Below are 11,450 nucleotides of genomic sequence, written 5' to 3' on the forward strand. Positions count from 1 at the left end.
CGGGATACCCTCGGTAGCTTGCCAGGCCCTCTGAAAGGGATGGAGGAATCTAACCCAGGTTGGTCACATGTAATGCAAATGCCCTACCTGCTGTGCTATCGCTCCAGCCCATCATCTTGTGGAGAGGAATGATTTTGCTATGCAATGTCTGGAAGTTTTATTATTTAAGTCAGGCAGCATGAAGAGCAGACACAATTGTTTCCGTCTCTCATCTTCGACAGGAAGCTGAGGAGAGTGAGTTCACTGTCTATGTGGGGTGATGTCTGTGACTAGTCTCCACTGTCCTAAGAAGGAGGCCACAGGGTCCTCTGACCTCTGGCATTTCCTTCTGTATGCCTCCACCTCTTCCTCTGTGGGCTCCCGGGTTTCACAGATACTCCTGAATGGCAGCTTAAGCTCAGGGATCTGCATGATCTCCTTGACGTGCAGAAGGCAGGCCTCCTCAGCATTCAGGGCCTTCTTCAGTTTTTCATGTTTCTTTTCTTCATCATCACTGTCTGAACGACTCTTTCCATGCTGCTGCTTCTTTTTTTTCTTTTTCTCTTCTGTTAGCTTTTCCTGATGTATCTCCGTAAGGGTCTGCTGCTTTTCCACTGATTCTTCTTCAGTTGCATCATTCAGAATAGATTCCCAGCCTCTCCAGAGCAGTAGGAATTCTTGAAAAAGGAGCGACAACACTTGTATCCCCAACTGCCATCTTTCCAGTACGATCCAGTTGTGGATCTTCACACCCTCCTCGTAGTTGGAGCAGGCGACAGCCCCTTCCTGCCCTTGGATGACGGTCCCATGTCTTGAGTATTCTACACATAGTCTTCGGTTTGAGCGAAGAGCAGTTCTGCTGGAGGGGATCAGGGTGTTCTTGGTCACCATACTTTTCTAAGATGCTTGCTTTATGCTGCTCTTCGAAGTCCTCTTTTTTGACTTTGGAGGACTTACACAACAGTTCGAGTTTCGTAGGATCACCTTGTAGATACACGTCTGATCCTTTGTCAGAGGCTTCCCAAGAGAACAACCATGTCTGAGCCATTGCAATGGTATCACCGGAACGAAGTTACTGCCTGCATAGCTCACTTCGTCCGGATTCTTTCCTGCATTGGAAAAGGGATTCTCTCTCATTGCTCTGCTTTTGGGATCATAGTACGCAGAATTTGGATCTAAGTTCTGAAAATATTTTGCAATATCTTCTCGAATCCTGAGATTCCGGGCAGTGATCTGTCTCTTGGAATCAAAGTTCTGTCCAGGCATGTCAATGTCATCTGCACTGATAACTAATAAAATATATTTTATATTTAATATAAATATTAAAGTTGATAGAGTTGATAACTAATAAAATATATTTTGACTTAATAATTGTCTATTATGATGATGTAAGAGAGATTCAGTTAAGCAGAATGTGAGGTAAGATATCTCTTTCATGATGCCAGATACTGAACCATAATTCCCATCAGTATTTTCAAGTTATGATGGATTTTTACAAGAATATAACCTCATCATAAATCCAGAAAGATTTGTAAATCAGCTCAAAATTAAACTGAACCAGTTAGTCCAAAATTTTAATTTGCTGAGGCATTTTTGAGGTGGCTATATCCATGCATGTTTTAATGTTTTGCTCTATGATCAAATAAGAAACAAGACCATGGAGTATGCCATTATTTCCAGTCTAGTTATTTCTCATCTAGTGCCCAGCTTGGATTATGAAGAAGTTCTAGAACTATAGGAAGGCAGTTTTTACTTTGGAGATCTTGACTTTTTCGCATCAATTTGAATTACTGTTCACACTGAAACTTCTTAACTAACTACAGCCAATTTCTGGAGAACATATGAAGTAGGATAAATTACTAAGCCATTTTTATGTACCTATTTATCCCTCAAGAATGTCTAAGAATCATTTGATATTAATGAGAGAACAAAAGTCTTGAAGTTAATATTAGTACGAAGCTTTATTTTTTTTGTTACATGGATAAACCTGGCAATATTTGCATGCACAACTCTTATATAATTTTTAGACTAAGCCATAAATATATGACCATATTTCTATTTTATAATTAAATACAAAACCATTAGAAAAATCGTTTAAGTCACACAGATAAGAAGGGTGAATTCACAATTTTTCTTATTGCAAGGTAGTTCATATCAAAACCAAGTACAACCTTCAGAAAGCTTTGAAGGATGACCTAAGTATGTTTCTATCAATTTATAAAATGTTATTTTCTCAGATCAAAATGTTCCACTTTTAATTTAAAAATTTATAAATTGGTGACACAATCATAGCCAAAATGTAGCAAATAAAATTTCCCCTTTAAATTTTCACAATGTCTAATTTGCTGATGAAAGAAACAAGATCCTATACTTATCATTTTCAAGTTATTTATTTTTAATGTCATTATGATTTACCATTTATCATGGATTTATCTACTCTTCCAAGAAATTATTTTTCACAAGTTCACACTTGAAAAATATAACTCTGGAAAATACCATTTTATAAAATTTAAGTAAAATAATTAGCCAAAGTTAACTTTTTTTTGGGGGGGGAGGGCTATCAGGCTGAGGACTTACTCCTGGCTTTGTGCTCAGGGATCATTCTGGGTGGGAATGGAGGACCATATTGGGGGCAGAGGATCAAATCCAGGTCGGCCACATGCAAGATAATTGCCCTAGGCCCTGTACTATCACTCTAGCTCCTAAAATTAACTATTTAATGAATATTAAACGTCATTTATCACCTGATTTGTTAAAGAGCACATTTCGCTTTTGACAATTTTGTCATAGAAAAATATAAAATAAATATTGTTGCTAATGTTTAGCTGAGAATTAAATTAGTATGATTAGCTAAAGCAGTCTTCTCTAGGATTTTTAAGCATTTTTAGAGGGAGAGATACCATAACCCCAAAAATAAAAGTTTCAGATATCTAACATCATTTTATGCCACTAATAACTATGAATTAAGTCGACTGACATTTAAACTGAAACTTCAACAGTGATGATCTAAACTAAGGAAGTGAAAGGTTAACTCTTTATAGGGTTCACAGGGCTTGGAAAAATTCCGGGAGGGGATACAGAGGCAGCATTATTTCTTAAGAATTTCCCACTGACAAAGTTAATTCTTAAATTATCTGTCTCTCCACAGTAGCAACTTGAAAGCATTTGAACAAAATAATTTCATAAACGAACCCTTCCACTGTGATGTGGAGCACAACTTTCAAAAGAAAAAGAAAAATCACTGTGGGGAGTTAATAGTAAATAAGCTATTCAGTATGTCACTTTTGAGCAAGTTTACAACTTGTGTCTATTAGCTGTAATTTTGTCATAACAAAATTACCTAATACCAATTGAGAATTCACAGCTGTATCCATTTTAATGATGAAGTACCAAAGGATAAATAATTTCTAGTGACATGATCAAGGAAATTAGGAAGCTTCTTAGTTAGAACCAAACTAATCTTATACTAATTCTGGTCATCTAATGCAAAGATCTAAACACTAAGCATCATCAGAACTGAATTGCTATCTGTTACTTTTGCCTGATTTTACAAAAATTTAGTTATTCCCTCCCTGGAATACTTAGTTACTTATAAAATGTGGCCCTTTCTTTCAGTCACCATTTATAGTGGAAAATTGATTCATTTCTTTTGAAGCAATTCCTGTTTCTGCATCAAAAAGATATATTAAGGCATTTCTCTTACTATTTAGTTTGACACATATACCATTGAATATAACCTCAGTTTTCTGAGAAAATCAATAAGTATCTTTTAAAAATAATTATATATATATATATATATATTTCTCTGATTCCAAGAGTTTCATAATATTTTCCTGTCAATACTGTAGAGGTACCATATTTTTGTTTTTGCAGTCAGTGTAAAGAATTTTAAGATGTCTGTGTTAGTGCCAGAAAAACAATCTTCTATTCTATCTGTAATTAAGACATATTTGACCATAAATCTATTGAATGAGAACATGAATTATTGAACCATGTCTTTGCTAATGTTTATTTTTTATTTTTTAAAATTTATTTATTGAACCACTGTGAGAACAGTTACAAAGTTTTCAGGTTTAAGTCTCAGTCATACAATTCTCAAACACCCATCCCTTCACTTGGTGCACATTTTCCATCACCAAGAATCCCAATATACCCCCATCCCACCCCTCCCCATGCCTGTGAAGCAGATGATTTCCACTTGACTCTCTCTACGTTGATTACATTCATTATTTAGACAAAAGATGCACCATTATTATCTGGAATTTTCCCCCAACAATCAAACCTGCTGAAAAGGCATCGTGAAATAGTGTTTTCTATTGCTGGTTATGAAGACCATATGATGTTGCGTGGCAACATTGGATTTCTGATATTTTACTAATTAAGTCTGGAGGGATTTCTGCCAAAAGCCTCATAGACGCAAGATTGGTTTGTGTGCCCCTGGGTCCATGGCCATGAGGGAGAGCAGCTCGCGGGGGACAACTCGTGGCCTTGGTGGGGTGGGAAGGGCATGGCAGTTCCGCCCCGCATTCCATGAGGCTGCAGTTGCCCCGTCAATGCCAGCTCATACCTGGCTGTCCAATAAGCTCTGAGGGGGTGGCCACCATGCCGCCAGGAAGGGAAATGGCAGGATCCGAGATTGGTTTGTGTGCCTCTGGGGCCATGGCCATGCCCTTTGCTAACTTATAGCAGGAATAAATAAAAACTCTCTGTGTAGTGTCTGATCCCAATCACAAACTTTGATAAATAAATAATGTAAATAGCATAGAAATTGTTTCTCTGTGTTTTGGGGGATTTTCAGTATTTAAAGAAGCAATAATGTATTAGTGAAAAACACTTTTTGTAAATAAGTAGGTTAACATTCATTTGCATTACCTCAAATGTCCACTATTTCAACTACATATCTTTATTTGTAGGGGAGCAAAAACAAGCCAAATATGTGTCTGCCAAAATATTTATTTCATGAATAGGGATCTGAAGACAGGACAAAGGTTGCTGGGGCTGGAGAGTATATCCTGCAGGACAGTTGCCTGGCATGTGTCCAACCTGGGTTCAATCTCCAGCTCCCAAATTGCCCCCCACCAGGTCCCCCACAAGGATGATCCCTAAGCATAGAAACAGGAGTAAGTCCTGAGCACTTTCAGGTGTGGCCCCCAAACAAAAAAAATTCTTGGAGATTTCTTATATATGTGTAACTTTCTCCGAAGGCATCATCCTCATCATATAAATTAAGCTATAATTCCTTAAATTCTTACACTTTTGTTAAACAGATGATATATATGTGCATGTATATATATAGAAATATAAAATGTATATGACATAGGTATGTTATACATGTTATATGTTATTATGTCTATAAGTCTATCAAAATAAAATTATGAAAGCACAACAAAAATAAACTAAAATTGCAAAAATCAGAAACTAAAGTTCATTTCTGGAATGCTGTTTTCACTAAAACTGAGCATTTTCCTGAGAAAGATGAGACGTATATGGAATGAATTAGAAGATTAAATTGACAGGATAAACTGAATTCAAGTTTAGATAGGAGCCTTGAATGACGGTGGAACTCAAGACCTGAGTGCTTTTGTGTTGAAACATGCTATAGAATATGAAGCAAAAAATGTTGACTTAGTTAAGTGTTAAAAACAATGTTGAACATCTGTGCCAGTGCCTCTCATATGCTCCATCTAAATAAAACAAGTAAATGGCATTGCATTTGTCTAGGTCTCTAATTATTATTTTAATAATGTGCTCTAGTAAAAAATAAAAATAAGCTAAATGGAGAGACTTACTGACATGATTTGGCGAAATCTGCTAACTATGGCCATGGAAAAAGTTATTAAAATATTTTCAAAAGGTAAAGCTAAAGGTAAAGGCCCTCCCGTTGATCATCGATTTGCTTGAGGGGGCCCAGTAACGTCTCCATTGGAGACTTTGTTGTTACTGTGTCTGGCATATCGAATACGTCATGGGGAGCTTGCCAGGCTCTGCCATGCGGGCGAGATACTCTCGATAGCTGGCCAGGCTCTCTGAGAGGGGAGGAGGAATCAAACTCGGGTCAGCCATGTTGGCTGCTTGCAAGGCAAACGCCCTACCTGCTGTGCTATTTTCAAAAAGGGGTCATAAATTTCAATCAGTCAAAATCAGCTTGTATGTTGAATTTGTGTATTGTCTAAAATTTAAATAAGCTTTCAAGTATAAAGGTAAAGGTAAAGGCCCTCCCGTTGATCGTCGATTTGCTCGAGCGGGCCCAGTAACGTCTCCATTGGAGACTTTGTTGTTACTGTGTCTGGCATATCGAATACTCTCGGTAGCTTGCCGGGCTCTCCGAGAGGGGCGGAGGAATCGAACTCGGGTTGGCCATGTTGGCCGCTTGTAAGGCGAAAGCCCTACCGCTGTGCTATCGCTCCAAAATATTGAAAAATAATATATAAACTTCATAAAAATTCCAAATAATTTATGAATAAGTTCAGTGTAACTCAGCACAGACCCAATTGTTTACAATTTATTCATGCTATGTTAGTACCACAGTAGCAGAGAATGTAAAAATTTATCTTAAAGAAAATATTTCTGAAGGTTGCTTCAAAATAAACAAATGAATAAAGAAAAAAGAAAAGAAAACCAATGGTTTCATCATAAATATTAGACGCTAAAAGATAACAGCTTCTCATTCTAAAAAAATCAGATGTCCCTTCCTTCCCTCCCTCCCTCCCTCCTTCCTTACCTCCCTCCCTCCCTCCCTTCTTCCTTCCCTTCCTCTCTCCCTCCCTCCCTCCTTTCTTTTAATTTCTTTCCATTTTGGATTCTGAGGCCACACCCAGCAGCATTCCGGGGTTACTCTGGTTTTACACTCAGGATCACTCCTGGCAGTGCCTGGGGACCATATGTGATCCCAGAATTGACCCTGGGTAAGTGACGTGTGAGGCAAGGCCCATACTGCTGTAGTATAGCCCAGCCCACAGATAAGACAATGTGCAAGCTAGAATTCTACCATTAGAGAAATAGCACTCAAAGATTAGGTCATGTATTTAAATAGTTCTTTCATAAAATTTGTCTTTTGTGATTTATTATGCATAATTTTCTTTTTCTGCCACTGGAGCAATAGTACAGTGGCAGGGCATTTGCCTTGCACGCAGCCAACATGGCCGACCCGAGTTCGATTCCTCTGCCCCTCTCGGAGAGCCCAACAGGCTACTGATAGTATCTCGCCCACACAGCAGAGCTTGGCAAGCTACCCGTGATGTATTTGATACGCCAAACACAGTAACAACAAAGTCTCCAATGGAGACGTTACTGGGTCCACTCGAGCAAATCGATGAACAATGGGAGCACAGTGTTTTTATTTATTTAATTTTCTTTTCTTTTTGAGGATATATATTCTTGTGTTCTAAAGGTGGAGGGACAAGTGAGAAGGCATGTACTTACTAAAATGATATATTTTTTAAAATTTTATTAGTGAAACACCATGAAGTACATGGTGGACTTACAAATTTTTGTGCTTGGGTTTCAGTTATGCAATGATCGAGTACCCATACCTCCACCAGTGCCCATCCTCCACCACCACTGATTGCAGTATTCCTCCCATCCCCCATCCCCCATCCCATCCTGCCTCTGTGTCAGGGCATTCCCTTTTGCTCTCTCTCTCCTTTTGGATGCTGTGGTTTGCAAAAGAGGCATTGAGTCGCAATCTAAAATGGTATTTTTAACTTAAAACTCATGGAAGAGAGTAGGCAGAATTTGAATTATATAGGATTTGAGTTGAAGTACAGGTTATAATATCAATTTTTAAAATTATTATATATACCTTTGATATGATATTGCAAGGCATGAAATTCCTGACCAGTACTCCTTCAAACTGCCATGATCATCAAAAACAGTGAAAAATTAGGAACCCATCACATACCAGAAGAGATCATGAAAACATGACCACTTAGTATGAGCAGAGAACAGAGGGCCAGAGGGAAAACTCAATGTGCTGACTCATGCTTTGCAGCGGAAGTCCTCAGTTAAATCCCCACACTTCACTTTCCCCCACAAGCAACACCAGGAGTGACCCTTTGAGTAGTGAGCTGGTTGGAATCATTAGTGCCCTCAGATGTGGCCTAAATCTAAGAAGTTGTAGAGGGAAAAAGAGATGATGATGATGGTGGAGAAAATAGGACTACAGTGGAAAAACTGGGCTGGAGTTATAGCACAGCAGGTAAGACGTTTTCCGTGCACACGGCCGGCCCAAGTTCAATTCCTCCGCCTCTCTTGGAGGGCCCAGCAAGGTACCGAGAGTATCTCGCCTGCATAGCAAAGCCTTGAAAGCTCCCCAGGATGTATTCAATATGCCAAAAACAGTAACAACAAGCCTCACAATTTGTTGTGAGACGTTAATTCACAATTTGTTGTGAGATGTTACTTCACAATTTGTTGTGAGCAGGAGGACAGTGGACAGTGCTACGGTGCTACAGTGGAAAAACTTATGAAGATCAAGTAAAAATCTTAAGCTTGCATCTTCAAAGGGGAAAAAAAGCAAAAATGCTATTAATTCGCTTGACAAACATGATAGATATAAGATAAAATGTAAATTTATAAAATAAGTATATATACAGTACTTATTTTAACTTATTTTAAAATAAAAGTATTTATAAAATAAGTATATATATTTTATGTCAATAAAAATGAAAAAGTATTGATCAAAATGATCAGTATTAATTACTCTGAAGGTGTGGTAATACAAAGGTAATTTAAGAAGAGTGGGGAGAATTAACTATTTTAATATAACAGAAATTTCACATGAGTGTTGGTAACATATTCTTTTTAGTTAGAGAACTAGACAGAGATTAATAATCGAAAAATCATATAAGTCATCTGGTGGTAGTTGACTATTAGATAGTAGTTAACTATTAGCTATCACATCTGCTAATTATAAATTGCAGCACTGTCATTGTAGCACTGTCCTCTTGTTGTTCATCTATTTGCTCAAACGGGCACTAGTAACATCTCCTTTGTGAGAGTTATTACTGTTTTTGGCATATCGAATATACTACAGGGAGCTTGCCAGGCTCTGCCGTGGGGCGGGATACTCTTGGTACCTTGCCGGGCTCTCTGAGAGGGATGGAGGAATCGAACCCAGGTCGGCTGCATGCAAGGCAAACACCCTACCCACTGTTCTATTGCTCCAGCTATCCTTCTTGAGATAAATTTTAAAAAATTTAAAATAAATAGTATCAAGGGCAAACAGTCAAATGGGGCATACCTCCTTTTTAAAAAAAAATCTATGCCCAAGTCATGGTTATAGGAAGACCAAAATGAGACCTGATATGAGTCATAAAAACAGGTTCAGAGCACTTTTGTAAAAAAGCTTGTAGCTGCTGAAGCAATTCTTGAACTATAGGATTTGTGGCATTTCGAGAAGCCATCATGATACCAGGGAAGAGACCCACAACATCAGCTGAGTCTGAGATGATACTAGCAGGCCCTGGTACATGGGCGAGTGAAGAAACCAATATGGTGAGTCACAGCCGTCATTGGACGCTCTTTCCTGATATCAGAAAATACCTGCTTCATAACCATACACACTCACACGCAGAGGTATCCTGGTGACAGTGCCTTTTGTCCCTCACCAGACTCAGCATTTGTAATGACTGAGTGGGTGAGCATCTATGAATGAGGCATCTCTGTGCCTCCTGGGTCTATAAGCAATTGCCAAGTGGGAGAAAAACCGTGTACCCCCTGGCCCTGAAGCCGTTTTTGAAGAGGAGGGATCTCATGAACTAGAAGTGGAAGTTCACTTCCCCAAAGATAAAACTGTATCAGCCTGAGTCTTTGAATAAACTTCCTTGGAACTGGCACATCACCACAAGCTCTGATCAAAAATCTGAGAGTCGGTTGTCCAGATTGAGTTCCTGGCAGATGATTTTGGGAAGCAAGACTAGAAACTAGAGATGGCTTTCTCCAACTCTGTCCCGACTGAGGGGCACTCAGGGTAGCTGAGCCCTTTTAAACAATGTCCTGCTTGGTTTGCCCATGCAAATTCACAATAGACAAAATTTTTTGATTCCAAAGTTCCTCACTTTTGTCCTGACTCAAAACCTGATGCCCATTAGGTGCAGACCTCAGCTCTGCATATCCCATATGCAGGACAGCTCCTTGTTCCCTGAACTCAACCGCTTGTTGGTGAACCTCTAGATGCTCTCCTTGAGGAATGGAGTCAGGCTTTCCCTTCACTGTCAGGGAGTCCTCCAGACAACCATGAAAACCTGATGTGCTGGTTGTAAGGTTCACTTGAGCAAACTCCCTTTCTACCTGGGGATTAACATTTTGTCCCTTCACACCAGAATTTAATCTGTAGAGACTGTGGGTGGGAGAGATGGTAACTGTATCAGGGCAGGGAATATCCAAGGCAGTGCTCCCTGCCGTGACTGGTTGCAGTGAAACTACTGACTGGAGCTCTGAAATTTCACATTGGGAAGAAGGGCTGCAGCCGGGAATATCACCTGATTTACAGGGCCTGGGGCCGTCCGCACTGCAAGTGTCCCGAATTGGGGTCAGCAGTTGCATCAAAATTAAAGCGACAATCTCTGGCCCAGTGATTTCCCTTATGGCACCGTGGACAAGGTCCAGGTGGTGCTCTCAAAGTGGCACGGTTGGGAGGTGCCCTGCAGTCCTTACAGAAGTGGCATGGTTTCCCACATTTAAAACATTTGCCCTGATCTTGCCTCTGCATGGCGTAGGCCTCAATAGCATTGATACGTGCCTGATGTTTGATAGAACCAACATTCCACATGCCTTCAAATACCCCATTATGTCCTCCTTCTCCTTAATGGGGCACAGAATGGTTTGGCAATCCTTGTTAGCATTCTCATAGGCTTCTGTATGACCCCACTTCCAGTGCATCAGAGGAAAGCAATGAGTATGATGAGCCAGCTACCACTTCCTCAGTTCGGAGGCTGAGAGCAGCTTGGTAGAGAAGGCTTCTCACAGGAGCCACTGCTCCTCAGCCAAGCGACCTCCAGGCTGCTCGGGACATGCTCCCGTTAGACGCTTACAGCTGAAACCTCTCGACCGTAAGTGGTCAATCCCACCCAGACCCCATGAACTCCGTCTCTTTTTCCCATCCAACTGGAGGAAAATCATTCTCAGTCTTATGAAAGGATTCACTAAGCCATTTCAAAAAGGCCTGTGCCTCGTACGGACCTATATCTCCGTATTGTAGGGAGTATCTTATAGGCTGGAGTCAAAAGGCTCATTGGGTCCCTCAAGATTTTCATGTGGGTTGGGTATTGGACCATTGTATAACTGAAGCCCAAGCACAATTTGTAAGTCTACAACTGTACCTCACGGTGTTTCACTAATTAAAAAAAAGTTATCAATATTGCAGCACTGCTGTGTTTAAAGAAATTTACTCAAAAGCCATGCTGTACCTACATTGTGTACCTACTTAGTGATATAGATCAGTACAGGTATCAAATTAAATTATAAGAATG

At 39.7% G+C, this 11,450-nt stretch overlaps 1 pseudogene; it reads right to left on the reverse strand.

Annotated features, from left to right (window-relative positions):
* Window positions 1-240: 240 nt before the first annotated feature.
* LOC130029802 (pre-mRNA-splicing factor SLU7-like) lies at window positions 241-11,100 on the reverse strand (annotated as a pseudogene).
* Window positions 11,101-11,450: the final 350 nt, after the last annotated feature.

Source organism: Sorex fumeus, unplaced genomic scaffold, assembly GCF_029834395.1.
Source record: "Sorex fumeus unplaced genomic scaffold, SorFum_2.1 ptg000043l, whole genome shotgun sequence".
Classification (NCBI taxonomy): Eukaryota; Metazoa; Chordata; class Mammalia; order Eulipotyphla; family Soricidae; genus Sorex; species Sorex fumeus.